General features: G+C 42.0%; 1 pseudogene across 1 annotated transcript; it reads right to left on the bottom strand.

Annotated features, from left to right (window-relative positions):
• Nucleotides 1-1,030: 1,030 nt before the first annotated feature.
• Nucleotides 1,031-19,580, bottom strand: LOC143515061 (N-acetylneuraminate-9-phosphate synthase-like; annotated as a pseudogene). The gene is made up of 6 exons (XR_013131026.1): nucleotides 19,449-19,580; nucleotides 13,745-13,958; nucleotides 13,458-13,559; nucleotides 3,374-3,528; nucleotides 2,862-3,128; nucleotides 1,031-2,637 (listed from the first exon to the last, which is right to left on the bottom strand). The product of XR_013131026.1 is annotated as an N-acetylneuraminate-9-phosphate synthase-like (transcript).
• Between the last annotated feature and the right edge of the window lie 1,763 nt (nucleotides 19,581-21,343).

Here is a 21,343-nt window from a genome sequence, read left to right as displayed (position 1 = left end):
AGAATAAAATCAAATTCCCGGGTCATCCTACTATCCCAGAAAGTGATGGCCATAAAAAAATTAAAAATACATTCAAAAGTCTACAAACTGGCCTAGGACCAAATTGCAATTCATTATATTTTAGGAATGTGCTCCTACTGCACACCATGCATGCCTCGAGGCCCTGCTGAGCACGATAGCTCACGGGAGGGGCTTACTAGCCCACAGTGCACTTAGTTGGACATGAGAAGCAGAAAAGGCCTTCAAACGGCTAAAGAGAGCATTACAGCAAACACCAACATTGGGTTTGCCTAATCCAGATCTCCCATTAATGTTAACAGCAGATGAGAAGCAAGGTTGAATGACTTGTGTATTGGTACAAGCACAGGATGTTATACTGTGTACTGTACTGTGACAAATAGCTTACTATTCAGCCAGATTAGATCCTGTGACAGACAGGGTTCCCTCCCTGTTTCAGAGCGGTAGCCACTGCTGTGAAAGCAGTGAACGCATCACGTGATATTGTAGGTCACACATGACAGCAGCCCGCTGGCTGAGATATCACACTGTTTTACTAGGAATGCTGAATATCACCATTAAAAGATGTACAGTTCTTACCCCTGCAACACTTTTGATGCCTCACCCCATCACCTCACCTCATGTGATACCTCACCCCATCACCTCACCTCATGTGATACCTCACCCCATCACCTCACCTCATGTGATACCTCACCCCATCATCTCACCTCATGTGATACCTCACCCCATCACCTCACCTCATGTGATACCTCACCCCATCACCTCACCTCATGTGATACCTCACCCCATCACCTCACCTCATGTGATACCTCACCCCATCATCTCACCTCATGTGATACCTCACCCCATCACCTCACCTCATGTGAGCCACATGCTTTACTTTTTTAATAAAAAGTAATTCAAACTCAGTGTCAAATAGGCAGGCATGGGTCAAATCTAACAAAGAGTTAAACAAAGACATGTTAAACAAACCAAGCACACCTAAGAAGACTCACGGACAAGATAAGGCTGGTTTATTTTCCACATTATATTGGCATAGAAAGAGGACATTGAGGTAGTCCATATCATGCGAAAGTGTTTTGAAATTAGGCCAGTGTTGACAATTGATGTCCAAGATTCAATACACACTGGGTCTGTTCCAAAACATAATGAGCTGCCTACGTAGGCAGTGATTAGGTAGGTACTGTTTACGTAGGCACTGTTTACGTAGGCAGCATTCTAACTGACATCTATCCTCATAAACCAGATTATTGAGATTCTCTATAGAGAGCAATTTCATCATATCATCTTCTCGTTCAGTGTATGCGACTGGTGTTTTTTATTGCCTGTTTGAGTGTTGCCTCAGCTTTTCAGCATGATGGATTCTCCTCTTTCCATTTTTATCATGATTTTTATTGTAGCTAGCAATAGGCTAGCTACTTGTTGTGATAAGATACTTCAGACTTCAAAGTCCACTACCATAAATGCTAACCCATCTGTGTATAAAACTTAGTTTGGGCACAAACAAACCTAAAAGTTAAAATAAATGCTATGTTAATATGTATGCTATATTTTATATTAAGAAATATATTTTAAAATGTTTCTGGAACATTCTTGAAACTTGCAATAAAAATTGCAATAAAGTACATTTGAAAAATACGTTATTGCAGGTCGCTCTGCTGTTTCTAGAATGTTCAAGAATGTTCATTATTTATTCAATATAAAACTAGCTAGCTAAGTAGATATTTGCTTATCATTCTATAGACTACTGTCATATGTGATTATAGTATCTCTGTATGCCAAATGCTGTAAATGTAATTCAGAGATGCCAAGCGCTTTGTTTTGTTCTAGTTCTTCAAAACCAGTGTCAGAAACTCACTTATTGTTGTGGGTTATTTTATGCTGTTTGTTTCATGTCAGTTTGGGCCATTTTCCTTTACTTAGGGTTTTTTGGTTTGTTTTTTTGTTTGTTTCTCTCCCAACTTGACTGGTATTAAAGCAGTAGCACTAGTAACAGCAGTATGGACATGTTTCATTAAACTGATATGTTATTCTAATATGCTATGCAAGTAGTATGTAAAATATTCTTTATTTGGAAATAATAAAGAATAAAATATTGCAGTAGTTAATGAATGGAACAAAGAACAATATAGAAATGTCTCAGGGTCAGTGAGGACTATATAAGAAATCTCTGAGCTACATTCACCTATCCTAGGAATTATTAGTAAGCCTCAATATAATTTTATACTTCAAGATTTAGTAGATTTAATGGAAGCCTTCCATTACCTTAAAAAATTAGTACTAAAATAAAAAATTTAAAATACACATAGGAGAGAAATCAGATATCAGATAATCACAGGAGCAAAGGAAAGTCCAATTTTCATTGGAAAAAAAACATTAAAAAGCTGTAATGAGTTTGAATAAAGATGATTGATTCAAATTAAATAATAATCATTCTTTGACCATGTCATTAGTTATGGTGTCATCTTCCTCTACGTCCACAGTTATTGTCTTTCCCACCAACTTGAAGATATTCTGGGGTGGTATGCCTTGTGGCTCTGCCACCTTAACTCCCAGCATGTCAAGGGTTAATTGTGTCCCCTTCTGCACTGCTCTTTTCACCACCACTGACTTGCCCAACTGAAACCAGAAAAACAATATTATTATTATTATTATTAATAACTATTAAAACAAATGATATTGAAAATGGCAATAGTATAGAAATAAGCCACGATTGAATATTTCAATCTAATGTGATTATTATTTGATAGCATAATATTCTATATTGTAAAGCCAAAGACTTTCAATAATCATGAACAACAGAAAGATCAATGAAAGTACAATACTTAAATTTGTGGTCAGACCTTGCTGTGGCAGGAGGCTTCACATGGAAGCATTTGCTTGATTGTTGAACCCAGGGCAAGTTCCACTGTTCGGATTTCTTTCACCAGTGCCTTGAGCTCAGCTGGCTCTAGGGATGCTGCATGGTCACTTCCCTTCCAACTTTTGTCCAAGGTCACATGACGTTCCACGACCTTTGCACCTAGGGCTACTGCGGCAATGGTTACACTGATGCCCGCCTCGTGACCCGAGTAGCCGATCGGAATGTCCAGGAATTCCTTCTGGAATTCCTGCATTGGAGAGCAAACACAGAGGTATGCATACCTATTCTGTTCTATGATCTTCCATGGCAGCATGGCAGGTTTGGTAGCAGGAGTCAGAGAAATAGCACCTAATGAGAACAAGTGACTGATGCATGATTAAATTTAATTAAACAATGAATTATTATTTTTATTATTATAAGTTCAGAGCAGTCTGTCCCTGAAGTTCCGGGCATAATGGCACCAAATCTCTATAACAAGTGCAAGATTCTCACTGTGATGATGTGCAGGTTGACATGCTCTGTGGCCAGTGGGTAAGCACTGGTACACTGCAGAAAGGTGAAGTTTGGGTTGTGCTTCTTCACTGTCTGATAAACATAGTGCATGGTCTCCATAGACTGCATACCACTGGATATCACCATGGGGCGGCCTTGGAATATAAGTCCAAAAATGCACTGTTACTACAGTGAACTGTGTGTTAAATAATGAATGCAATGATTTATGATTATATGATCTATACAAAGAGAGACTCAGTTCATGCTGTGTTTAATTATTTTACTTGTACATGTTGGAGTCACCCTGTTGTGATTTTGGGTTTTTTGCTTAGCAATAGCACATGCTTTGTTTATTCTTTTAACATAATACAGAAGTGAAATGTAACCACTGTTTAATGTAGAAGTAAAATGTAACCACTGTTTAAGATGTGTCCGAGCTGTGAACCCTGGGAGAGGATGTTGTGAAACCACACTGTAGAGTGAGATCTAAAAAGCAGAAGGTGTAGGCCTGATCGTGCCGACGTTGGGGAAATATGAATTTACAGCATCTTCATGTATGGTGGCCTCTTGCCGGCCTATCAGTCCATAGACAGGAACCATAAGTCCATCTGGGAAAAGTGTTGGGGTTGCAGAGAAGAAAGAGAAGTATTGTATGCTTGAAGAACAATACCATGTAAGGTATGGAAGAGCTGAGCATTTGGGGGCGGAGAAATTGTATATAAAGACGGCATGTACAAACACTTGTTGGGTCTCTCTGATGTAAATGTTAGTATGTGAGATCCCCAGAGATATCTCTGTATTTAATAAAGGCCTTTTTGGTATTGCTATAATTTTGGTATGTTGTTCCTGCTATCTCTTTCCCATCAAACGAACGCGCTGGGCTAAAGTGGTAGGTAGAAGTTTAAAGCCCCCAACAATTGATGACCTTCCGACGTGATGGGAAGAGAGATTTTTGGAACACGTCTTCTAAAATACCGTTAGTTCGTCCGAGCCGGCTCAACTAAAGGTAAAGCAGAATACCTGTTACAACAAAATTTCTGCACATTTGTATAATTCCAAATTGTGATGAACTAATGGTGTTTGGTCGATGCTAAATTAAATAGCAATTTTTTTTTTTTTTTATTATCTTTTTTGGTTTGGTTTAAAAGGTAAAATATACGGTTTAAAAGAAAAAAGGGTTTCAGTCCCTAAAAGGAAAATATAGGGTTGGAGTCCCTATGAAAACAGGGTTGGAGTCCCTATACCGGCCTAATAAGTGTTTCTTTGTTTCCTGGGGTGTGGCAAACCCTCCCATTTGCCTGACGAGGCGACGGTAAGACCGAGCGGCGTTCTCGAGTCAGCTGGGTCACAGGCGTCCCGGGGACTTGAGGTACCCCCAAAATCGCCTGGTTTCGGACCAATAACCTGAATTGATTGAGGGTGGTAAACCTTACGGTGTCAACAGAGCCCTCAATCTATTAAAGTAAGGTTGAAGACGACTGCAGGCGAGTATCAGTTTTTTATCAACAATGGCTGGTGAGGAAATGCGAAACGTATGTAAAAGTTTGATGTAAAATGGTTGGTTTTTGGTGTTGGTTTATGTGAGTGGAAAACTTGTCCACATATAGGAACAAATGACTGTGACTTGTAAAGTAATTCATACAACTAATGTTATGAGACATTAAAAGTATGAGGTGACCAAGACAGGCAGGCGACGACCGTGTGTCTTTAGGTGACATCATTGACCATAAATCATCACAGTCTCTCTGCAAATTAGAATAACTGAAAGAGCAACATGAGAATGTAGGAAGACGGAAGTGAGCCCAGTTAAAGCGTAAAATAATCAATTGTGAAAGAGAACTAGCATTGCAACGCAAAATATAAGTTTGTTGGCTTGGGCTATCGGGGAACAGGCCAGGAAGATAGCAGACAGTCAGAAAAATGTGCCACCTTATGATCAAGGCTCGGTAATGCCCACAGCTTCCTCACAGGAGAGTGCCACCAAAACTCAGGGAGAAGTAAAAGGAATCTATTCAGTGGTTAATGTAGAAACAAGAACAGTCCAAATAGTTAAAAACCCCAATAAAGAGTGTAAAAAACCCATGTCCCAAATAGTTAAACCCCCCCCCCCCCCATGCAAATTCAGTCATTCGACAAGATGAGAGCAAGGAGGGGGGGAGAACTGCGACCAATGAGGAAGTGAATCTGAGCACTCTGAAGAGACTGACAGAGAGGAAGTGGTGAACAACATTAGAACACGCTGCACACAGAAGACAGGCAGGCGAGCAGAGGTAAAATAAATAAATAAATAAATAAATATAAAATAAAATAAAAAACGTGCTAATCCTGCTAAAGGAATTAAACTAGGAAAGACCAAGAAGGGAGTTAAGGGAGCAAGAAAAAGGAAAATAGACAATAAAAGTAAGTCAGGTCGTGCGGTAAGGGTTAACTGCAAATTAATAGGTACTGGGTGGAGATAGTTATAGATGGCGCACACACCGGGATAAGCGAAGTGAGTAAGTGACGTAGACATGCCAGAGTGAAATGGTGATGTATTTGGCAAGTTAAACTAGATACGTTTTGATAAGATATTGGCTTTGGGAGACGTTAGAGGTGTGGTAGCACGTTGATGCACTGTCATACATTCATTGTATAGTTCTGCCTTCATTTGCCATCTCAGCTGTTTCTAGATTATATCTCATTATTGTCTGGGATTTAGTTCCTGGTTTTATATGTTCTGATCGTGGGTTATTGTGTTTGTGATCTTGTGTTTTTTCCCTCTGTTACTCTGGTCAGTTGGGTCACAAGTTTGTTTAGGTAAATGTTTAAAAGCTTTGCTGGTATTGGATTTTTACTGGTTCATCTAGCCTCCTTGTCCTTAGTTTGTTTTGGTGTCTGGTTATTAATGAAAGTATGATAGATGTTCATGCATTATTAATGTTTGAATCTGCCTGTCTAGCAGTTTTGTCTTCGGTTTAGGTTATTGACATGTTCCCTTGCTACACATGTTTTTAGCAGTCTGGTTTAGTTAATAAGGTTCTGTTTTGTTTCTGTATCGCTAGTTGCTTTAGTTCCTACAGTGTTTTCCCTGTGCCCTGTGTTATGTTAACACTCCCTTACATATAAATTTCTCTTCCTTGCATAGTCACGGTGGACCTTCATATTCTTAGTGTTAAAGTGCACTGTAAAACCCAACAAGTCCACTAAACTCAAAAGTTTTGCTGTAACCGATTACCTAAGAAATGTTAAGTTCATGTAATATAATTTTTAAGTACAGTTAACTTAAAAAAATAATAAAACTTTAAATAAAATATATAAGTTTAGGGGCGGCATGGTGGTGTGGTGGTTAGCACTGTCGCCTCACAGCAAGGCGGTTCGATTCTCGGTCTGGGCTGCTCTGTGTGGAGTTTGCATGTTCTCCCTGTGCCTGCGTGGGTTTCCTCCGGGTGCTCCAGTTTCCTCCCACGGTCCAAAGACATGCGTGTTAGGTTGATTGATCACTCTAAATTGCCCGTAGGTGTGTGTGTGTGTGCGTGCGTGTGTGTTGGCCATGCGGTGGAGTGGCGACCTGCGGTGTACCCTGCCTTCGCCCGGAGATGCTGGGATTGGCTCCAGCCCCCCCGTGACCCCGACTAGCGGGATTAAGCGGTTCAGATAATGGATGGATGGATGGATATAAGTTTAGGAAAATATGAATTTTTAAGATATATATATATATATATATATATATATATATATATATATATATATATATATATATATATATATATATATATATATTTATTTAAGTACTGCATACTACAATACTTGGTAATAATTATATACAGTAATTAATAGAATTTCCTCCAACTTAACTTTTTTTCATTTTTGTGGCATTTGGCAGACGCTCTTGTCCAGAGCAACTTACATTTTATCTCAGGTGAGCAATTGAGGGTTAGGGGTCTTGCTCAGGGACACCTCAGTCATGGCTTCAGGTCTGGGAATCGAAACTTAAAACATAACAAAAAGTTAAGACAGCGTAAAACCTTAATGCTGGGTTTACAGTGTAGTTTTCCTGCACCAGCCGCACTGTCCACCATGTTTGTTCAAAAATCACAGTATGCTAATTATATGGTTTTAACCAATAGGCATGCAGGAGCGCATTGTGTCAGACGCTCGGCAAATATTAAATGAAAAACAATGAGTTTAGTGATTGTCTTCACTTGAAAATGTTGAGCTTATTGAGATTAAAACTTGAATATCGTTGTATGAACTTTAATGTTTTAAGCTGTTTGAACTGTTTTGCAGTTTTGCTTACAAATAGAATAATTTTAATGAGTTCACCACACTGTCAGGGAATACAGTGTGAAGTTACTGTTTAAGTTAAGTGCCTTTCAGTATGCAGAAAGCACAACTCACCTGCTGCATGAAGTACCTCTCACTAGACATAATGGAGCATTAGGTGAGGCCCTCTGTTAAATGGCCAGTACATGCAGCATCCGCCATTTCTAAAGTCACATGGTTGGATAAGTCAACTCCCACAAATTATCTGAGCCAAGCAGCATACATCCGGGTGTCCCAATGCTCACACCTTAACTGGTTTAGAAAAGGGTGTACGCAGGCAGTGTACGCGTACAGGGGCCCGCCCCAGACTCCTCAATATGTTCCCTATCTGCAACAGGGGTGGGAGTACCCACCAATGAGATTTAACTCAAGTTTAAGAGGGAGGGGTCGGGCAAGGGGCAACGATGGTCAGGGTTGTCCTGGCAACTGTGGTTTTGGTATTGCTATAATTTTGGTATGTTGTTCCTGCTATCTCTTTCCCATCAAACGAACGCGCTGGGCTAAAGTGGTAGGTAGAAGTTTAAAGCCCCCAACAACCCTTACTCCATTAGGGTTTCAACCCTTGCTGAAGCTATAGGCCCTTTTCACAACAAAGCCGAAATACGTCACCGCCGGGTAAAACAAGTTCCTGTACTCGTAGAAGATAGTTGTTGTCAATTCACCTCAGCATGGAGCGTGTATTTAGTTCATCCCTGTCATCACTGCCGAGACTGAATTTTTAAGACGTTTTCAGGATCGTTGGAGAACATTCAACAACGAAGGGTTCCAAGTTGAATAGAGGCTACAAATTGTTTGTAGAAGAATTTATTCACTCATACCAGGGTAAGGTGACACCAGCTAGCACTAGTTAGTTAGGTAACTAACTATTATTTAACGTATAGCTAGTTCCATTAGTAATCCTACGGAGTGGTAAAACAAACAATATCTAGCTAGGTTAGCAAGCCAAGTGACATCAGCTATTGATTGTTTGGTTTACATCAGTATCAATAAAGTTCATGACACACACCAAGTTATTAAGTGTTGTTGTTTATTCCAGGGTTGCCAACTTTTGACGTTCGCTTGGAGTGAGATTTTAACCTGGAGCCGGTGGCGAGTGTATTTTGTTGAGCGGGGGGGGGTGGCGAACGAAAGTTGTTGAGCGGGGGGGGGTGTTATATCGCCGGTGGATGGCGCCAGAGCTAGCGAACTAGTAACGTATTGAATCATATATGTGGATCTGAGGTAAATAAATTTTCGGCGTGAGATATCGGAAGTGTGGCGTGAGAGCGTGTGAAAACGGTCAAATGCGTGTGTCTCACGCTCAATGCGTGAGAGTTGGCAACCCTGTTATTCAGTGTCCACGCTATTTTCCATGACAACGCTGGGCAGGGCCATCTTGGTTGACTTTGTGTTAGAACTTCCGGTGCTACGGATACGCTGATACCGATTACAAGCAAAACGACAACAAACACAAAATGACTAGCATAATATGTTCAGTTAGAGCAGAGGTGGCCAACCCGTCAGAGACCAAGAGCCACAAGAGACCAAGAGGGGGGTGGCGAGTGTAAATTATTAGCGGGGGGGATGTAAAATGGACACAAATTAAGTATTAAGTAAAAAAAAACAAGCACAAAGTTCGATATAAACACATGGCGTGATATGCTTCAGGACTTTGTCATGTTTGGAGCACATTACGAGCTCTGTTATGTACGCAACTGTTGTTTTCTAGGTAAAAAGTGGATAAACTCTTATCAACACTTGTTACAACGCCACTGACCTGCGCTCATCTTTAGGAAGAAGAGAACAGACAGCGTCAGTAGTTTTGAAGCTCCCTCGGTCGTGTGCAGTGCCTTTGCTGCACCTCGGATGTGGTTTATTCCAAACGTGTGACAGAAGAACCGGGTCTCACCAACGAGACTCAAAGCACAATCACAATCACAGACACTTCATGCCGCTAGTCTCCCGTTTTTCACTACGCCGGTTTTAAAAGTATTAGCGGCTCGCTAGGCTTGTAAACAAACCGCGCAGCACGAAGATGTAGCTGTGTGTCGCCCTCAGAGCTGATGAGGTAACCGGGCCACGACACACACCGTTAGTGCAGGTGAGAGTGGACCGGCTGGGGAGACCCATGAAACCAGGCAAAGGGCCGCAGGTTGGCCACTCCTGAGTTAGAGGGTGTCACAATAATTGGAAGAAGAGGAAAACTTGGCTTGACCAACAGTGTTACGAACACAGCTCGAAAAGATCTGAGTGTTGTGCGGCACCTTATAACTTATATCCACCGCCTTCCAAAGAAGAGTACCTGCGTCTAAGGCTGAAGGCGCTACATTTAAAACATCCACCCAAACGTCCATACGTCTGCTCTTATCATTTTGTGGAGGGGAAACCAACACCAGATCATTCTTATCCCGAGAAATGGCTCGGTTATGAAGCTTCGATGAAGCAAACGCGTTGGGTGCTTATGAGGCTATCAGATAAGTAACTATTTTATAATCAGTGGCCACATCTTTTCCTTGCATTCATTTTGTAATTTTAAGTAATTAAGTAAAGAAGTAAATAGACAAGAATGCCTATTTTATGAAAAAAATCATTAAAATGTAGCTGACCGGAAGTTCTAACACAAAGGCGGAAAAAACACACACTTGAAAGTGGGCGTGGCGAAATACGGTGAATAGGCCGTAAGGTGAACCCCGTTTTCGTTCTGATCCGCTCCGCGATCTCCCAACTACATGCCCGTTAGCTGATAAAAATGATCAAGTTATATTGCACTTACCAAAAAAGTTTCGCGTCACAGAATCCTGTACTTTGTTTGAACCGAGACGTTTTCTGAAGAACTATTTTCCTCACGCTGAATGACGATTATTTTGACGTCAAAAGACACCGCGTGACCGCGCTAAACCAATCACGTAACCGATTTACGACAACAAACGGGAAAAAATGACAACCTGCCTAGTGCTGTCAAATATAACCTACAGAAAGAAATCTCCCAAAATATAATTTTATAGTGGGCATAAAATAATTATCAACAATATCGTTGATAAATATTATTTTATGCCCACTTTATATACAATAACGCACTATTTAGTATTTATTTGGCCCTCAGAAATACATGAATGAGCATTATCATAATCCTCATTTGTGTATTTACAGCACAAATCACAATTATGTAAGTGACCTTTCATGTTGTCAGTTGATCAATTAATGGAAATAATTCCAATAATTATTGATAGCCATCCATGTGTTTGTAACAGGGGCTAAATGAATTCCAAGCAGTGCTATATAACAAACAACTGGAGCAAGTGGATGATAAGGTTACCTTTTCATGTTGTCATTTTTATAAATAAATGGAAATAATTGTAATTATCAATAATTATCAATAAGGACCCTTCAGGTATTCATTTATTCACTAACAACACATAAAAAAACTATCAAAACAATGAGGGCATACACATCAACTGGCATAAACTTATATACGTATATACATAACCATAATAAAAGGAATGACACAAATAGAATAGAGGTTAAATCACACACACACACACACACACACACACACACACACACACACACACACACACACACACAGTATGACATGTAGAACAGAATGAGGGGCTGGATTTCTTGTCATCATGTCACTTGAAGGTTTCCATCTTCCAGTCTCTGTCCTTGATGTGAATGAGGACGCTCTACACACACACACACACACACACACACACACACACACACACACACACACACTCTGTCCTTGATGTGAATGAGGATGCTCTGGTCATCCTTCACTTCAGCAGCTTCCTGCAACTTGCCTTGTACAAAAGAAAAGAACAAAGGATGAATAAATAGGCAGGCAAAAAAATGAAGACTTCATTTTTCCTGGTGGTGTGGTGTTGTAAAATGGTGCTAGGTGTTGCACCCAAAACAAGATTTCTTGTGCACACAGATGTACAGCACAGCCAGGACACACCTCTAGAGACAAGTCTGGTTGCTGGGGCCGCCCAGCAACACACAGGGACAGTCCCAAGTGTACAAGTGTGAGAGAGGGGCAGTGGGGGGTGGGGGAATGGACCGGGGGATGGGCTTGCTGCTGTAAAGCAGTGTGTTGACCAGACAGGGCATCAGGCTGAGGAGCCACAATTCTAAACAGGTATTCAGTGGCATATTAACATCAGGCATGCTATGACATTTATACAAACATACCCAGTACCCCATTAAAGTCAAAGTGTGCTTCATTCTATATCAAAGATCTCAAAACAATAGGGGGGGGGGGGGGTATTATAGGCATGGGGATGTTATGTATTGGAAAGTAATTTCACACCCACACACATCACATTATGGCAATTCAGACATACATTGATATTAGAATTAGACAAATACAAGGATTGTGTAGCAGTGTAGGCTACATAGTCATTCAACTTCTCCCAACATCTGTGTGTGTGTGTGTGTTGGGGGATATGATGCATTTACATAGACTACCTACTGTGTGGTGGGGGGTGAGGGTGATACCCAGTCTTACCTGCAGTTAAAGTTTGTGTTTTTGTCAAAGCTTCTTTATGGCGTCTGCCACCCGCGACGACAAATTTGCAGCCTTTCTTGTAAATGATGCAGATGGCAGGAAGAACGGGGCCAGAGCTGGAGATGGAGAGGCTTGATCTGGACCGAAGTTTCCTGGTCGGAGTAGTCCCAGTAGTTTGGGGGTCCTGTTGGTCATACCCCCTCTCTGTTTCTCGCACGAGACGCCGTTTAGTTCTTCCGATCTCTCGTTGGTCAATAATCCTCCGTTACATGTGGGATGTAAAGCCGCGTCATCGGGAATTTCTTCAAATGCAGTTCAAGAGTGTTTGAAACTTTCTGCTACGTCTCTGGACTCGCCCCGCAACTCTAGCCACTGCCGAAGACTATTTCGAAAAGTATTCCACCTTGTGCTGGTGAAATTCTGTATTTCCTCATGTTTAACAGACGATATATGCATGTAACAAATCTTATGTTTCGAAGATTTCTTTTTTTGAACACTTTCGGACGAGATTTCCTCTTCTTCGGTACATCTGGATCAACGCGCTGCTACAACGACGTCTGCTTCTGTTTACTAGCTCAGCTGACATACCAGCGATCCGATTGGTCCATTCTGATGACGTCTCAACCGTGGCACCTCTCAAGAGCCAAAGTGTTATTACGCCTACCAGGCACTAGTCCTTCCATTAAACGCTGCGAACAAAAAAAGTACTGTATTTTGAGCGGCGAAACTTTTTTTAAACCTCAACATAACTCGTTCTTTTTATGAGTTGAAGCGTGTTTGGTTCGGATAGCGCGGAGCGGAATTTATTTTCTGAAGGACTTTTCGATGTTCACCTTACGGCCTAATAGTCGACAGCAAAGTGATGGTCAGAGCTAGATGCTACCGATCAGAGCTAGATGCTAACGGATCAGAGCTAGTTTCAGAGCCGGTTTCAGTGGAACAGTTGCTGTCGGCATTTGAAAGACCAAGCTCTCGGCTGGGAGTACACGTTCGTCCACCACGGGGGGGGGGGGGGTAGCAAGTGTAAGTTGTCGACGGGGGGGGGGGGGGGGGGGTAGCAAGTGTAAGTTGTCCACGGGGGGGGGGGGGGGGGGGGGGGGGGGGGGGTAGGCTGGTGAGTGTAAAATGGAGACAAATTAAGTATTATAGCGTGATCGATTGTTAGTGTTGACTTGCAACTCCCGCGGTAGCCCAACTCAAAAGTAGCCCAAAAAAACGCACCACGCGATCCCAGAATTTACCCGCTGCTGGACTTTCAAACAAGCCCAATTTGGCAACTATGCACACACAAACCTTTTCTGGCGGTCTTCTCAAGGTAAGGGATGTTGCCTGTGTTTGCCGAGGCCACTTTAAAGAAGGGCACATTGATTTCATGTAGCAACTCAACTGCCATCTTTTAAGGAAAGAAATATAACAAAAACATCACAAAAAAATAGTACATTCAACTTATTATTTTATTTATTTATATTATTATATATTTACTTATACATTCAACTTGTTATTTTTGCTATCACTATATGTAGGCCACATAGTTGTTCAAATACAGTATGTTCTGAGACTCATAAAACTAGAAATAATTCCTTACATGCCTGATGCAGTGAAGAAAATCCCAACTTCTCTGGAAAACTTTTGCAGCGCCTTGTACTGTTCATGGCTGAACTCTAGATGGCGCTTATGTGCCCCATAAGTGTTTCCCCAGGAATGAGGAGAATTGTAAGGACGCTCTAGTGCTCGTTTAGTGAACCTGTGCTTGAGCTCGCTTTTCTGAAATTTCACACAGTCTGCTCCACAGTCCTGAATAGGTGGGGGAAGATAGAGTAGGAGAGTGAGCAAAAGTGTGTGGAATTCAATTGCTGTGAACCAGAGAGATTAGAGGGGACCGTAAATGAAAGTGATTTGGATATGTTTGACACACTTGGTAAGTATGGAATATATTTGTTTTGCCATATGCTTTGTAAAATGAATTTTTGTTTGGTCATACAGGATGTTTTCCTTATTATTTTTGTCTATTAGATTGCAATGGGACCAGTGACAAAAAATTAGATGGTTGTTTTTCAGTGTCTGTCTGTTATAAAGCCCAAAAAACAATATATTTAATACAGATTTGGTCTTTTCTTTTCCAATATAAATCTGTAGGAGTTGAGCAATTTTTAATTTATGTAACTGACTGAATAACTGACTCATTCCAAACTGAAAGCAAACTGAACAAGATCTACAGTACATCTCGAACATCTTATTAGTTATGGTCACATTATTTTTGTATAGTGCTTGTGGTATATTGAGCTTATGGGCTCTCCGTAGTTTCGCATGTTCTATGTGATATGCACATGCCCAGACAGATGCGTGCCAGAACGTGAGCCTCCATTTGGCATGTTGTAATTTGGCTATGCAAGTTTTCAGTAAACGTGGTTAATTGCGTGCAAACCGTCTCGTCATTAATACACCACATAATTGGCGACGAGGTAAAAAGTGACTGTAGTGAGCAGTGAAAATGGCTAACTTCGCCAAGCAGGACAAGTTTAATCCAGAAAACGAACAGTGGACGGCTTATGTCGAGCGGATGGAACTTTTTTTCGAAGCACACAATGTCGAGGATGAAAAACGGGTAGCTACTCTGCTAAGCTCTGTTGGTGCTTCTGCATACGGACTGCTACGAAATTTAGTTCAACCTCTCAAACCTAAAGATAAGACGTTTGATGAAATTGTGGTAATTATGTCAGATTACTATGAACCGAAACCACTGGTCGTAGCCGAGCAATTCAGATTCCGACGATGTGTGCAGAAGAACGACGCAACGGTAGATCAGTTTGCTGCGGATCTGAAACAGCTAGCTGCAAGATGCAACTTCGGGGATAGGCTGGACGAGGCTCTGCGAGACGGGTTTGTCAGTGGAATTTGTGATGAAGCGTGCCAACGCAAGTTGCTTTCCACGGATGGGCTAACGTTTGCCAGAGCCCAGGAGATCACTCTCAACAGGGAAGCAGCCCACCGAGACCGAGACCTAAGACAAAGCGAGACACCGTCTGCCTCTTCTGTGCACAAGGTAAAGGAAAAACAAAAGCCTTCTCCATCAGCGCAGACAGCGTGCAATAGATGCAGAAGAAAGAATCATAGCCCAAGTGAATGCTATTTTAAAACTGCCAAATGCCACAAGTGTGATAAGGTCGGTCATATACAAAAAGCTTGTAGAGGTAGCCAGCCTGCCGCAAGAGAGAAGAAAGGAAGGCAAAATAAGACTCAGCGAAAAGTGGCAAGTTATGTGATAGCAGAAGAGGAGGAGGAAGTGTTCTGTGTAAATGAAACGGACAAACAGGTATTCACAGTGAACTTTTCTGTAAACCGGAGAAATGTTCTAATGGAAATAGACACGGGAGCTGCAGTCAGCATAATATCAGAGGCAATGTACAGAGAGTCGTTCGCGGATGTGCTATTAGGGGGCAGCAATGTCATGCTGAAGACCTACACTGGCCAGGCAATTCCAGTAAGAGGGCAGTTCGTGGCAAAAGTTAACTATGGAGATCAAACTGTTGACTTACCATTAATTGGAGTGAAAGGCAATGGACCTGCACTTTGTGGTAGGAACTGGCTTGAAAGCATCAAGTTGGACTGGAAAACAATTAAAATGATCTGTGAAAATGCAAAGTAGCCCTCAGCACCCAAGTCAATACTTGAGGTGTTAGAAAAATACAGTGAAGTTTTCAAAGAGGAGTTGGGAACATTAAAGGAAATTAAAGCAACAATCTCTGTCAAGCCTGACCCCACGCCCAAATTCCACAAAAGCCGCCCTTTGCCATTCGCAATGAGGGAACGTGTGGAAGATGAACTACAGCGACTGGGAAAAGAAAACATAATCAGTCCTGTGAAGCACAGTGAATGGTCCACTCCCGTCGTTCCTGTGGTCAAGAAAGATGGCAAGATTTGCTTGTGCAGCGATTACAAGGTAACGGTGAACCAGGCAACCAATACAGACATATACCCACTGCCACGCATTGAAGAAGTGCTGGCAACGCTGAGTGGTGGCAAGTTGTTTTCTAAAATCGACCTAGCCTCAGCTTAACAGCAAGTGCTCCTTGACGAAGATTCAAAAAAATACACAACAATCAACACCCACAAGGGCTTGTTTGTGTATAATCGTCTTTGCTTTGGCATTAACTCTGCTGTTAGCATCTTTCAGAGAGTAATGGAGAGTCTGATGAAGAACCTGAACGTGGTTGTTTATCTTGATGATCTGCTCATAATGGGAAGAGATGAGGCAGAGCATCTGAAGAACCTCGACAGAGTTCTGCAACACCTACAAGAGAATGGCCTGCAGGTGAAAAAGTCAAAGTGCGAGTTTGGAACGACCCAAATCGAGTACCTGGGCCATGTCCTGGACAAAAAGGGGGTGTACCCATCCAAAGACAAGGTGAGAGCAATACATGATGCACCCACACCTACAAATGTGAAAGAGCTACGAGCTTTTTTAGGCCTAGTTAACTACTATGGCCGTTTCGTGCCACAGCAAAGTGCTTTTCTAGCACCACTTTACAGTTTGCTGAAAGAGCAAGTCACATGGAAATGGAAGAAAGCTGAACAAGATGTATTCAACAAATGTAAAGAACTCCTGACAAGTGACAAAGTGTTGGTGCACTATGATCAGAGCCTGCCGTTGACCTTTGCATGTGACGCTTCAGCTTATGGCATTGGAGCCGTAATCCAACACACAACATCAGATGGAAAAGAGCATCCAATTGCTTATGCTTCGCGTACCCTCTCTCCAGCAGAGAAGAACTATTCACAAATTGAGAAAGAGGCCCTAAGCCTTGTGTATGGTGTTAAGAAGTTTCACCAATACCTTTGGGGACATCAGTTTAATCTGGTCACAGACCATAGGCCACTATTGACTTTGTTCAGAGAACATAAAGGGCTTCCCACGATGGCAGCAGCCCGGATTCAGAGGTGGGCCATCGTATTGTCGGCATACAACTACCACATTGTTTACCGTCAGTCAGAGAAGCATGGCAATGCTGACGGGTTGTCTCGTGTGCCGCTATCAGAGACCAAAGATGCTGGAACAGAAACAATTTCTGTCTATGTCGACGCACTAATATGTGAACACTTAGAGGGCGTGCCACTGACCGCAAAGCACATTGCCAAGGTAACGAGAACTGACACAGAGCTCTCAAAGCTGCACAGATTCATCATGGAAGGGTGGCCAAAAGAAATACCTGAAGAACTGAAAGGGTACCACAAAAGGTGTGATGAACTCTCTGTGGAGCAGGGGTGTGTGCTGTGGGGCACGAGAGTGATTGCACCAGCGAAGCTCAGAGCTGCTGTGCTTAAAGAAATCCACAGTGGGCACCCTGGCATTGTGAAAATGAAGGCAATTGCACGGCAATACGTCTGGTGGCCACATATTGATATGGACATTGAGAAAGTGTGCAAAGGATGTGAAACGTGTCAGCTAGAGCAGGGAATGCCGCGCCACGTGCCACTGCACCCTTGGGAATTCCCAGGAGATGTGTGGAAGAGACTTCACATTGACTTTGCAGGGCCAATCTTGGGCCACATGTTCATGATTGTAGTTGATGCATTCTCAAAATGGCTGGAGGTTTACAAAATGACACAAATAACCCCCTCTGCAACCATCACCAGACTAAAGAGACTTTTTGCATCATATGGAGTCCCTGAACAGATTGTCACAGACAATACAACAACCTTTATGTCTGATGAGTTCCAACAGTTCGCAAGGAGAAATGGAATCCTCCACACGACCGGTGCTCCGAGGCACCCAGCCACAGACGGCCTAGCCGAGAGATACGTCTCAACGTTCAAGGCTGGCATGAAAAAGCTGTCAAGAGAAGATTTGAGCATTGAAGACAAAGTCTCTCACTTCCTGCTACGGTATCACACAACTCCCAACAGCACAACAGGCGAGTCACCTGCTGATGTGTTCTTGAAAAGACATGTCAGAACCAGGCTGGACTTTCTGAAACCAAACATTCAAGAAACGGTGATGAGGAAGCAGTATCTGCAGAAAGAAGGACATGACAGAAAAGCGTTGGACAAGCAGTTCGACGTTGACGAGCAAGTCTACCTGCGAAACACTGCTGGCGAAACACCAAGATGGATCCCAGGGATCATCACCCAGCAGTCAAGGCCTGTGTCCTACAAGGTCCGTGGAGAAGCGACGGATCAAGAGTACCGGTGCCACGGAGACCAGCTGAGATCTTGCCATTCTGCGGGGTTTCCAGATCTGCAATCTGAGGAGGTTGCTGAGGAGACTGAGCCGATGGAGAGCAGTTTCAAAGCATCCCCAGCACCTGAACTGCCAGACCCAGCTGAGCCGCCTGATCCTGTTGCAGTGACCCTAAGACGCTCCCAGCGTACCCCAAAAGTGCCTCAACGTTACCAGGACTAAGTGTGGTGATAAGAAACTGTGTGCTGATGAAATGAATGAAATGAGCCATATTTTGTCAATTGTGATTTTTACACCCCAATCAAAATTTGTCCTCCGCTTTTAACCCATCTGTGCAGTCAGAACACACACACACACACACACTAGTGATTACTAGGGGGCTGTGGATCACACATGCCCAGAGCGGTGGGCAGCCCTAGTCCGGCGCCTGGGGAGCAGTTGGGGTTAGGTGCCTTTCTCAAGGGCACCTCAGTCATGGCCTGTCTGGGAATCGAACCCACGACCCTCCGGTCACCAGACCGGTCACCAGTCCCCTAACCGCCAGGCCATGACTGCGCCATGACTGATGTTTAGTTTAAGTTACAGTTAAAGCATTCAGTTGAGTTTATTTATGTAGTATGGGTAATGTTGATCATTCTAATCTTAATGCATAGTAATAATGTATTTATTGTTAAAGTAAAGGGGGAAGTGATGTGGTATATTGAGCTTATGGGCTCTCCGTAGTTTCGCATGTTCTATGTGATATGTGCATGCCTAGACAGATGCGTGCCAGAAAGTGAGCCTCCATTTGGCATGTTGTAATTTGGCTATGCAAGTTTTCAGTAAACGTGGTTAAACGCGTGCAAACCGTCTCGTCATTAATACAGTGCTATTTGTATACAAATCTGTGGCATTTAACAACTGCAGCTTTACTTCATGGCAAATTATATTTACAAAAAGTTCCTCAAGTAGTATTGCTCTGGGCTGTTTTATTCATGTGAACAAACTGATCCTAGCTTAAATGTTTCCAATTAGCATTGTATATCAAATGTTACCTCTTAATAAAATATAAAATTAATAAGTAAAAACAAATCAAAAAAATCCTGTAAACTTTTCAAGGACAATACCTTAGCCATGCAAATCATTTTCTTGGCAATCTCAATGTCTCCTTGATGATTCTGACCAATCTCTGCGATGATGAAACAAGGATTCAGGCCCCCTATTCTTCTTCCTGGACAAAGTTCAAACTCGGCAGACATCTTAGATTATGCTTAGATGCTAACATATCATTTTGCGATCTTCTCTCCAGTGAGCTTTTGCCAGCAAAAGGGCTTACATCAGGGTCAAGTAGCAAAATATAGGCTTCAGATGTTCCGCCCCCACACAGCAAGCATGGAAGTGACACGTACACAGGTTTTGTGTGTGTGTGCACATGCATATTTTTTGTAGTTGTGTGTATAACATTGAAACAGAAGACATGCCACAGTGCAACACAATAATTGTTTACCAAGGACTACCAAGTGCTAAAACTGAAAAGTGTAAGCTAAAAAAGTGTAAAGTGCAATTAAAAATTATTTGCAAAATGACAATCACATTGTATACCTACCTATCCCTTTTCTAATGAGAACAGCAAACTGCTCATTTAGTTTTTTAAATGTAGAACATAATTCTGAAAACAGTTCTGGCTACACTTAGGTTCACTTTGCAGGTCTTAATTATTATCTATGAATGAGTAAGTTGTTACAGAGTTTTTATTTTATTATATTTTATTTTTTTGGTGTTTGGCTGTTTTGCAGCATTTTGCAGGTTCTCCAGAAGATGGCGGAACGACCCGATTACCATCTGGTGCAGGAGTCATGTAAGTCATGTGGCGCAGGACAAAACTGTATGACGGGTCTTTAAAAGCACGCTCAGAGAGAGAGAAGCACTGCCTTATGGTGTCTTGAGCAGGTTATTGGGTAATACTGAGTGGTTTATGGATGGTTTTGCAACTGGCTGTGTGAGTTTGGACTGATGGTTTTACCGTCAGGTCTGTTATGAGAGATATCAATAAGCAGGGTTGCCAACTTTTGACGTTCGCTTAGAGTGAGATTTTAACCTGGAGGAGGTGGCGAGTGTAAATTGTTGAGCGGGGGGGGGCGGGGTGGCGAACGTAAGTTGCTGAGCGGGGGGGGGGGTGTTGAACGTAAAATGGACACAAATTAAGTATTATATCGCAATCTATCGATCGCCGGTGGTTGGTGCCAGAGCAAACTAGTAACTCGTTGAATCATAGATGTGGATCAGAGGTAAATAAACTGGATTTTTTTTTCAGTGTGAGATATCGCAAGTGTGGCGTGAGAGTGTGTGAAAACGGTCAAGTGCATATGTCTCACGCTCAATGCGTGAGAGTTGCCAACCCTGAATAAGCGTTGTAAGAAGTAATGCTTATATCCAATACCAATTTATTGTATTTGTGTATTGTGTATAAAGAAGATAATTGTGGATTTTGGAGGTTGTCTATTTTGAGTTTATTACTTTAAAGTTGTAAGGCTGGGCTGCTGTATTCTTTTGGTGGTTTTCTCTTGGTTAAGTCATAGGGAGATAGGGAAGGTTGTTGTATTTTTGTTTGTGTTTCTTAAGGTTAATTAAGTTGAAATGGGGTGTTATGGAGTTTGGTTTGTTATGTTGGCCTTGGCCCAGCCTGAAGACAGTGTTTATTGTATTATTGTAGATACCTATATATAGATAACTTTAATATATGTAACACAAATAAATCAATGGCAACAGCCAAGACATCAATTTCAGTGTCGCCCTATATATACATTTTTATTTATTTTTATGTTGTGACCCTGACTAGTGTACGGAAGAGGATTAGGGCCACTATAAAAAAAATGGGGCATTGGTCTGAATTCTGAGAAAAAAGTCAGATTTGTGAGGAAAAAAAGTCAGAATTCTGACTTTAATCTCAGAATTCTGGTTGCTCTTTTTTTCCAATGCCCCATTTTTTTTTATAGTGGCCCTAATCCTCTTCCGTACTAGC

The sequence above is a fragment of the Brachyhypopomus gauderio genome, chromosome 5 (genome assembly GCF_052324685.1).
Source record: "Brachyhypopomus gauderio isolate BG-103 chromosome 5, BGAUD_0.2, whole genome shotgun sequence".
Lineage (NCBI taxonomy): Eukaryota > Metazoa > Chordata > Actinopteri > Gymnotiformes > Hypopomidae > Brachyhypopomus > Brachyhypopomus gauderio.
Note: the sequence above shows the minus strand (reverse complement) of the source record. Positions and strands in the feature narration are given on the sequence as shown.